This window comes from Bos grunniens, chromosome 4 (genome assembly GCF_055505025.1).
Source record: "Bos grunniens cultivar Pamir isolate PY7600 chromosome 4, Bosgru_T2T1.0, whole genome shotgun sequence".
In the NCBI taxonomy this organism is placed as follows: domain Eukaryota; kingdom Metazoa; phylum Chordata; class Mammalia; order Artiodactyla; family Bovidae; genus Bos; species Bos grunniens.
Genome location: NC_141168.1, coordinates 111,686,420 through 111,696,870, shown reverse-complemented (window position 1 = coordinate 111,696,870; position 10,451 = coordinate 111,686,420). Strand labels below are relative to the sequence as shown.

The following is a 10,451-nucleotide window of genomic DNA, read 5'->3' as shown; positions in this document are numbered from 1 at the left end:
GAACACTCTGGAAAAGCCCAAACTATGGAGACTGTGGGGTGGGCATGAAGAGGCAAGAATTCCTGATTTTTAGGGCAGCAAAACCATGTTGAATGATACTATCCTGGTGCATATGAGTCATTATGTGTGTCCTGCTAAGTTACTTTAGTCGTGTCCGTTGCAACACCATGAACTATAGCCAGCCAGGCTCCTCTGTCCATGGGCTTCTCCAGGCAAGAATACTGGAGTGGGTTGCCATGCTTTCTTCCAGGGGATCTTCCCGACCCAGGGAGGGAACTCACGTCTCTTATGTGTCCTGCATTGGCAGGCGGGTTCTTTACCACTGGTGCCACCTGGAAAGCCTATACATCATTATACTTTTGTCTAACCCGTAGAGGGAAATGTAATGTAAACTGTAGACTTGGGCGATTGTGCTGTCTTGGTGTGGCTTCATCCTTATTAAAAAATGTACAAGGACTTAGCTGGTGGTACAGTGGATAAGAATCTGCCTGCCAGTGCACCGCAGGGGACAGCTGTTTGATCCTGGTTGGGAAGACGCCACATTTCTCAGAGCAACTAAGCCTGTGCGCCACAACTACTGAGCCCAGATGTGGCAACTGTTGAAGCCTGAGTTGAGTCTAGAGCCTGTGCTCCACAACGAGAGAAGCCACTGAAATGAGAAGCCCTGGCAATGGCACCCCACTCCAGTACTCTTGCCTGGAAACCCCATAGAGGAGCCTGGTAGGCTGCAGTCCATGGGGTCGCTAAGAGTCGGACACGACTGAGCGACTTCACTTTCACTTTTCACTTTCATGCATTGGAGAAGGAAATGGCAACCCACTGCAGAGTTCTTGCCTGGAGAATCCCAGGGATGGGGGAGCCTGGTGGGCTGCTGTCTATGGGGTCACACAAAGTCAGACACAACTGAAGCAACTTAGCAGCAGCTGCTCGGCAACAAAGAGTAGCCCCTGCTCACTACAACTAGAGAAAGTCTGAGCAAAAGCAGCAAAGACCCAGTGAAACCAAAATTAATTAATTAATTAATTAATGGCATGAATTTAAAAAAATGTACTAACTGGTGAATGATGTTGGTTCAAATAAACATCAGGGGCTACAGTCTTTCTGTTTTGTTTGTTTGTTTTTTCAAGAAAAGAGTTAAATTGGCTTAAAGGGCATAATGGGCTTCCTAAGTGGCACAGTGGTAAAGAACCCATCTGCCAATGTAGGAGACACAGGAGTCGAAGTTTTGATCCCTTGGTCAGGAAGTTCCCCTGGAGAAGGGCATGGTAACCCACTTTAGTATTCTTGCCTGGAGAATCCCATTGACAGAGGAGTCCATGGGGTCGGAGAGAGTCAAACAGGACTGAAGTGCCTTAGCGCACACATATATGTCCCGTGCCCATTTTTAGATAGCTTCCTAAGAACAAACCTGAGGTGGACAAAGGATTCAGGAACCCGATTTGTGTGGGACCCTATCCTCATTTGTATGACAAGATGTATTCCTGTTTAAAAAAAAAAGAAAAAAAACCCTGCAAATTAATGCAAAGGGGGGAATTAATGTAATTCTTTTCCACCTTAGGAAGAGCCTTGTGGCCTCTGACTCACTAGCAAAAAGCAACGAATTAGCAACAACAACTCAAAGAGACACAGGAAAATACAACCAGCTCTTCAAAAAACCATAAAATAGCAATTACCATATTTTAGCATAAGTTTCTACACAGAATTATCTCACAGTTATAATTAGGTTGCTAACGCCACACAGAATTGGACGATACACTAATTTGGTATACCCTTTATCTAATCTGATAGAAATGTAACATTTAGAGGGCTTGACTTTTTTTCACAAGCAATTAAAAAGGACTTCTTCAGCTTAACTTTAATATCACACTTTAAAAAATGTGTTGCGCTTTATAATGTGTGTGGGTAGTGGATAAGAGAAAGAGAAAAAAAGAGGGGAATTCCAACCCAGTTATAGGCACAAGGCATACCCTCTAGTCTCTGATTTATTTCCACCATATAAGATTCTTTTCTTTCTTGCTTGCTTTTCCAAAATCTTTTTTCTTTTTGGCCTTTGGTAAATTAAAACTGAATTTTCTTCTCTAGGACAATTCTCTGTTCCAGTCATAGTAAATACCAATTTCATTTCCATCCCATTATTTTTCTAATTAAGCATTTGTCATGCAAAAGGAGATCTGAGGTGCCTGCACTTTTCATTATGCAAAAAATTCAGTTATGATAATAGCTTTGGGATGGCATCTTGAAGGTGTTATGGGAAAAAGTCAGGAGAGAAATGAAATAAAATAAACTGTATTTTACTTTGGGCTTTCACCTATTTATTTTTGGCCACAATTGTGAATATTGACAACATCCCTATGTAGGATGGACACAAAATTAGCATCCTTTAATAAGGAGAATTCTATTAAATCTTCATCTAAACATTTTAGAGGTTGAAAATGTCACCCTGCCTCTCATTTTTTTCTCTTCTGTTCACACTTAGCAAAACCTATAACTTCTATACTTGATGAAATGTGTTTCTGACTCAAATTGTTTCAGAACAAAGTAAGAATGTGCCAGGAGGACCATCTGATATTTCTTGGAAACTCTTTCTTCCTCCTTATGACAAATCCCAAGGGCCTAGGCTCTGTCAAAGGAGAATTTATTTTCTAAACCCTTTGAACACAGAGCTTTTCCATTTTCTGTGGCAAGATATTTTTCCCAGACAAACATTAACCACTGCATCTTATAGCTATATTTATGTCCACACATACACTACATATCCATATGCATATATATGCATATCCATAGGCATGTATTCTGCATTCTATATTTCTATATGTATATTTTAATCTATTGATTTATAAAATCTAAGGTTTTTATTTTTCAGTTATTTCCATAGTTTGCACAGAATTAGCTGGGCAATTCATTGGAGAAGGAAATGGCAACCCACTCCAACGTTCTTGCCTGGAGAATCCCAGGGATGGGGGAGCCTGGTGGGCTGCCGTCTATGGGGTCGCACAGAGTCGGACATGAGTGAAGTGACTTAGCAGCTGGGCAATTAGATTTTTAAAAAGTGGGACTGTTTCTTCTCAATGTCTCAAAGTGTAGACCAACTTTCTAGTTTTGGGAGGAATGAGTGTATTGTCTGAAATTGCCGTCTCCTGAAACACACTGTGTAGTGTGTGTGTGTGTGTGTGTGATGAGATAGTGCTGTTGGTTGAACTCACTGTGATCCATGTGCTCAGTATTTTCAAAGATGCTTCGTGGTGGTTCCTCCCAGACCCCGTCTGTTTGCTGTCATCCCCAAGCTCTGATCTTAGGTGACCTCGGCCTGCAAGAGCTTGGAGCAGGGCTTGGGATCCCAGCTGGAGACTGGGCTGGGTTGTGGTGGCGAGAGCACCTGATCTTACCCACTAGACTAGTGATCAGTGACAAGAGCCCTGGCCCTTTGGCTTTGCAGAAGAGAATCCCCACAAAGATGGCAAGGAGCAAAATAAAGTACACGTTCAGAGGAAAAGAGTACAGAATGTGTAGAAAGCACATGGGTGGCCTCAGAGGGAGAGTCCCTAAATTGCACCCTTGTGGCAGTTTGAGTTACTCTTATGGGTATTTCTTCCAGGTTTGCTTTGGCCAGTCATTTGATTTGCCTGGCTTGCGCTCCGTAACTGGTAAATATCTCAGGATCCTCCCACGTGTGCACACTGATCTCTTAGCCAAGACAGATTTTACCAAAAAGGCATCTGGGTCGAGCATCCCTTGACATAGCTTCCCTCTGGCCTCTAAGAAGCCTTTTCTGCACATGTGTGGTTAACAGAGATCTCCTGACTTCAGGAATAAGAAATAATGTGGTTCTGGCAGGGCCTAGCCTCCTCCCTCGGAGAAGGCAATGGCACCCCACTCCAGTACTCTTGCCTGGAAAATCCCATGGACGGAGGGGCCTGGAGGGCTGCAGTCCATGGGGTCGCTGAGGGTCGGACACGACTGAGTGACTTCACTTTCACTTTTCACTTTCATGCTTTGGAGAAGGAAATGGCAACCCACTCCAGTATTCTTGCCTGGAGAATCCCAGGGACAGGGGAGCCTGGTGGGCTGCCGTCTGTGGGGTCGCACAGAATTGGACACGACTGAAATGACTTAGCAGCCTCCTCCCTAATTGTCTATTCTTGTCTTGGAGTTTTTGTCAATAGAGAACAAATCTCCGATTGCTTTACCCCGAGGGGGCGTTGGGGGTGGGTGGGAGGGCATCTGCCTTCTGCCTCAGTTCCACCAGTTGCTCTGCTTTTTGCCTGCTGAAGGCTCTCAGGGAAAGTTGTCCTGGGAAGAGGAGGCGCCTCGCTCAGGAAGTCGGTAGGGGGAGGCCACAACCAATGACTGATTGGGAAGCCTTACACACGGCTCACCTAGGCAGCTAGGCAGCAGCCCGGGAAGGAACAGTTCTGTGGGTGGTTAAGGTCCACAGCCCTCCCCTCCCCAACGCTGCGGACACCGGTGGGCTTTTTCTGACACCACATCTGCTCCCTGCCTCTCCTGCTTCACCCCTTTCCTCACAGGATTTTTCCTGAAGGACACTTGCTCAGGATCGTGGCACCCAAGTCCCTGTCTTCAGCTCTGTTTCTGGAAATTTTCTTTTGATTTTAGACATTTAATGTCCTGGTCAATAAAATGTGTATAATAAGCCCTGCTTTGTCTATCTCTCAAAGTTGGGGTACAAATGGTGCGGAAAAATTTTGTCAACAGCCAAAGCAGTAAAAATATTTTGCAGGCAGCATGATATATAATTTGTTTAAATATTGAACCTTCAGTGGGACTTCCCTGGTGGTCCAGTGGTTGAGACTCCACTTTCCAAGGCAGGGGGGTGTGGGTTTGATCCCTGGTCAGGGAGCTAACATCCCACTTGCCTCACGGCCAAAAAAAGTTTTTTACTTTGCACAAAACAGAAGCGGTATTGTAAGTAATTCAGTAAAGACTTTAAAAAGGTGGTCCATATTAAAAACATATATATTTAACCTTTGGTTTAATGAGAGTAAGGTTGATTTCTCCCAACTTGGTTTTTTTCACACTTCAGGCTGATGTCCACCGTTCTGGCTTTACCACACCCTGTTGAGGGCCGATGTGTTTAGAGCTGCTGATTGGTGTGCACTCCCCTCTGAACCGGGGCTTTCTAAGGCAGGCGAGGGAGAGACAGGAACCCAGCAAGTGGCTAGGTTGACCGGAGAGCACACAGTCCCTGCCAAAGGCCAACTAAGCAGGAACCCTAAAGAGCCTGCCTGCGAATGCGTGAGATACAAGAGATGTGCGTTCAATTCCCATGGCGGGCAAATTCCCTGGAGAAGGCACTGGCCACCCACCCTGGTATTCTTGCCTGGAGAATCCCATGGACAGAAGAGCCTGGCGGGCTACAGTCCATGGGGGTCACACTAACTGAAGCGACTTAGCACACAAGCAAAGTCAGACACCAGATTTATATGTAAAACCTCCAGCTTCTTAAATACTAATCACACATTTTTAAAAAAACTTTGTGTGTGCACTCGGTTGCTCACTCGTGTCCAACTCTTTACGACCCCATGGACTGTAGCCCACCAGGCTCCTCTGCCCATGGGATGTCCTAGGAGTGGGTTGCCATTATGGAGAAGATCTTCTCCATAAGATCTTCCCGATCCAGGGATCAAACCCAAGTCTCCTGGGTCTCCTGCACTGGTAGGCAGATTCCTTACCACTGTGCCACCTGGGAAAAAACTTTAACACTCCACTGTTCAACCAGAGCATAACTGGAGGCCCAACTGGGCTAGCAGTGTGTCAGCTGTGTCCAGATTTCAGTGCCTGAAGTAACAGAGCAGGTGATGCCCGGTGAGGTCTCAGCTCCAGCTCAGCACCCAGCACCCGATCCATGAACGATCTGGGGTGCACAGGATCACCATTAGCAGTGCTGGCTTCCAAGGAGTTAAAAGAATGACCGCTAGTTTTAGTGAATAGTTTTCTACTTTGTAAAAACCACTTAGCATATGATTCTTTTCCCCAAACAGTATTACAACATGTGCAGATTTTTATTCACTTGCCAGCTTGCTCTTGCACAACTTTTCAAGGACACTTAGTCTGTTTCCTTGTCTATGAAACAGAAATAATTATGCCTGTTCTGAAAATAAGCAAAAGGCATGTAAAAGGACTTTGCAGACAGTGGTGATCAATCCAGCTGTAAAAAATCACTGCTCCCTAGATTCTACCCTGGGATCTAAATCCCATACTCAGAAATCTGAAACAAACAGAGGCTCTCTCTTATCTTTCTTCCAAGGTGATGCTTCCTTTGGTCATGATTTTTGCTATAAAAACTGCATTATTATTTTCTATAACTGTTAATTACTTTCTACTACTATTAATTACTATTAATCTTTTCCTTTAAATCTAATATTTTTTTTTACTTATTACCAACTATCTTCTTCAATTACCAACTTTATTTTTGCCTAAGCAACAATATCCGTGAATACACAGGTTTTACGTCCTAGTATTTAATTTTTGACACACACATATAAATGTATATGTACATGTCTATATACACTTCTCTATGTGTTTGCCGTACATACATATGGGCTTCCCTGGCAGATCAGTGGTTAAGAATCCACCTGCCAATGCAGGAGATGTGGGTTCGATCCCTGGGTTGGGAAGATCCCCTGGAGAAGGAAATGGCAACCCAGTCCAGTATGCTTGCCTGGGAAATCCCATGGACAGAGGAGCCTGGCAGGCTACAGTCCATGAGGGTCATAAGAGTCAGATACGACTTAGTGACCAAACAACAACATATATTACCTGAGTGACTGAGTGAAGTCGCTCAGTCGTGTCCGACTCTTTGCGACCCCATGGACTGTAGCCCACCAGGCTCCTCTGTCCATGGGATTCTCCAGGCAAGAGTACTGGAGTGGGGTGCCATTGCCTTCTCTAGGGGATCTTCCCAACCCAGGGATCGAACCCAGGTCTCCCACATTGCAGGCAGACGCTTTAACCTCTGAACCACCAGGGAAGCCCAATTACCTGAAAGGTGTTTATCATCTTGCTTAAAACCAACTACATGTTTGCCATTTTGGAATACTCTCTCCTTTCAGGGATAGTAATATTTTACAGAAAAATTTTTTGTCTCTACCAGTTCATTAACTTACTCATTGAGTATTTGTCACCTACGGTCTATCCCATGTAAACCTGGAACAGGTGGGAGAAGATGAACATCACTGGTTTCACAAAACTTTAAACGGCTCTAAAAAGCTTTGTGAGCCCATGAGGCTAATGAATGTTGATAGGAAACTTCACAACCCAAATCTTCCCGTTCCAGATTCCTGTGGACTTGGGAGCTCTCAGGGATCACATAGGGGACCATGTTCCTAACCCTCCAACCACCCAACACTGTAATTTCTACGATTGGCTTTAGTCATTTAATAAGATAATGGCATTCAAACCAGTCACCATTAGAATACCAGATGATGTTAATAATTACAATCTGTGTTTAGGTGGCGCCTCTCCAGGCAAGCACTAAGAGTTCTACAAACATTATCTCATTTTCATCTTCATGACACCCTTGTGAAGCAAGCCTTTTTTATAGCATGACTAGAGAGAGCAGCTGAGGCGCGAAGAGGTGAAATACGTCCCCCAATCTGAGAGCGCATGTGTGATCACACTTCTCAAACTTGGTTTGATGTTGTCTTGAGAAAGTCTCTGTAATTGTGTTCACGTAAGAGTTTCACACTAAATGCAAGGGATGTCTCTGAAAATATTTACATTTATGTCTGTAAAGGCATGGGCTCTTTAAACTCTGTATTCAGTGTATCGAATTAGCAAACAAACAGAGTCTAAGTGGAGTTCAACATACTGAATACTATCTTGCCAGATAACTTATTTAATAAGTCATTATGTAGCACTTGATTTTACCTGATACTGTTTCAAGTGTATTATAATTATCAACTCCTCTACTCCTCACAATGACTCCGCGAAGGAGATGCTGGCATGTTCTTCATTGAACATGGGAGAAAATCAGAAAGTTAGACAACTTGTCTAAGGTCCCAGAGCTGGTAAGCAACAGAGCTGAGAGACACACTGCTATATTTAAAATGGATGACCAACAAGGATCTAACATATAGATCCTTGCAGCAGCCTGGATGGGAGGGGGGTTTGGGGGAGAACCGATACATGTATATACATGGTTGAGTCCCTTCAGCTGTTTACCTGAAACCATCACAACATTGTTAATCAGCTGTACCCCGATACAGAGTAAATTTTTTTATTTTTAAATACACACAGTTTGGTCCCTGAGTTCCCATCTTTAAACCAGAGCATTCTGTAACTATCAAGCTTGTAATAGTTATTTGAAATATATATTGTTTCTCTCTTTCTCATGCCGGTCAAAGGTTTTTGTCCCCCCCATCCTGACCCCCACCCGCTATGTCGGTGGTTATCCACTCCAGCCTATTCCAGACAGAATCTCCCTAATGTGGCAAGTCATCCTGCCCCGTCCTCACTGTGCTTGAAGTCCAGGTGTATAACTTGCTGGTACATCGGCCGAGAGCCTAGAAAACAGGGTTTGAGAAGCTCAGTAAGTCACAATCCATTCCATACAGAGTCCACAAGGCATTGCCCTCAAATACTAAACATTCCTTTCTTCATTTGTGCTTTGGGAAAGGAAGAGTAAAATTCTCCCCCTAGTTCTGTCTCAGGACTGGGATGAGTTTTAACAGTAAGCAGAGATATTTTTCACAAGTGACTTATGCAATATACATTATGCTTGGAGAGTGCTTTCAAAGTGTTCTATGTATTCACGAGCTCATTTGATCCTTACACAACAGCCAGTGAGATAATGGGGAAGCTACTTTCATAACCACCATTTTACAGATGAGAAAACTGAGGCTCAGTGTCATTAAATAAACTTGTCCAAAGTCACCCAGCTAATGAGCCACCGGAGCAGAATACATCCAGTATCATGTGTTAATAAAGCCTATAAATTACCTCATCACATATTAAACTTAATCACTTCTAAGATCAGACACTTAAATAAAATTCAGAGTGATTCCTCCTCAAGGGTGCAGACAGGACAGTTGAGAATACTTAATGATTTCCAGGTTCAGCTCTCTTCTCCTTTTTGAAAGAACGTGAAACAGACTTTCCAGGGTCATTAAAAGGAGAAGAGCTTCACCACATGGCCCAGCAATCCCACTCCTGGGCATATACCCAGAAAAAAACTGTAATTCAAAAACACACATGGGGACTTCCTTCGTGGTCCAATGGGTAAGAATCCAGGTTCGATCCCTGGTCCAGGAAAATTCCACTTGCCTTGGGGCAACTAAGCCTGTGCAGCACGACTACTGCGCCCGTGCTCCAGAGACCATGAGCTGAAGCTGTTGAGCCCACATGCCGCAGTTGCTGAAGCCCAGCAAGTCTAGAGCCTGTGGTCTACAGGAGGAGCCACCACAATGAGAAGCCTGCACACTGCAACGAGAGAGCAGACCCTGCTCCCCACAGCCAGAGAAAGCCCAGGCTTGCAAAGACCCAGTGCATCCAAAAATAAACCAGTAACATTTTTAAAAGCCTTAATACTGCCCACTTAAAGAGACACATGCATCCCAGTGTTTATTGCAGCACTGTTTCCAATAGCCAGGATGTGGAAGCAGTCCAAATGTCCATCAACAGAGGACTGGATATGGCGCTAGTCCTCTGGATGGTTACTCAGCCACATAAAGACTGTGCCCTTTGCAGCAACATGGATGGACCTAAAGACTGTCCCACAGACTGAAAAGTGAAAGTGAAGTCGCTCAGTCGTGTCCAACTCTTTGCGACCCCATGGACTGTAGCCGACTAGGCTCCTCGGTCCATGGAATTTTCCAGGCAAGAGTACTGGAGTGGGTTGCCATTGCCTTCTCCAACAGACTGAATGAAGTAAGTCAGAAAGAGAAAAACAAATAGTGTATAATATCATTTATATGTAGAATCTAGAAAAACAGTAGAAATGAACTTATTTGCAAAGCAGAAATAAAGACACAGAAATCAAGAACCAACTTATGGATACCAAGTGGAGAGAGACAGATGGGATGAATTAGGAGATTGGGATTGATAAATATATACATTGATATTATGCAAAAAATAGATAACTGATGAGAACCAACTGTATGGCATAGGGAACTCTACTCAGTGCTCTGTGGTGACCTAAATGGGAAGGAAATCCAAAAAAAGTGGGTACATGTATATATGCAGCTGACTCACCTTGCTGTACGGCAGAAACTAACCCAACATTGTAAAGCAGTATACTCCAATAAAAATTTTAAAAGTGGCCTTGTGGCCACTTCCCCCACATGGGTATGTGGTACTCATACCTGCTGACTCATTCAAATGCCCACTGCCTGAATGAAAGGAATCCCTAGGTCTCCAGAAGAGCCATCTCCCTTGTTCGAAACATGTCCCTCCTCCCCTGCTTGTGGACACTGTGTGCTGAGAATTAGCTCCAC

The 10,451-nt window shown here is 44.1% G+C and overlaps 1 long non-coding RNA gene across 1 annotated transcript in view; it reads right to left on the bottom strand.

Annotated features, from left to right (window-relative positions):
• Positions 1 to 8,220: 8,220 nt before the first annotated feature.
• The window catches only part of LOC147374697 (uncharacterized), a 502,498-nt gene continuing 500,267 nt past the window's right edge, over positions 8,221 to 10,451 (bottom strand). Inside the window, exon 5 of the long non-coding RNA XR_015163028.1 lies at positions 8,221 to 8,522. This is a non-coding gene — a long non-coding RNA (uncharacterized LOC147374697). The remainder of the gene's footprint in view (positions 8,523 to 10,451) is intronic.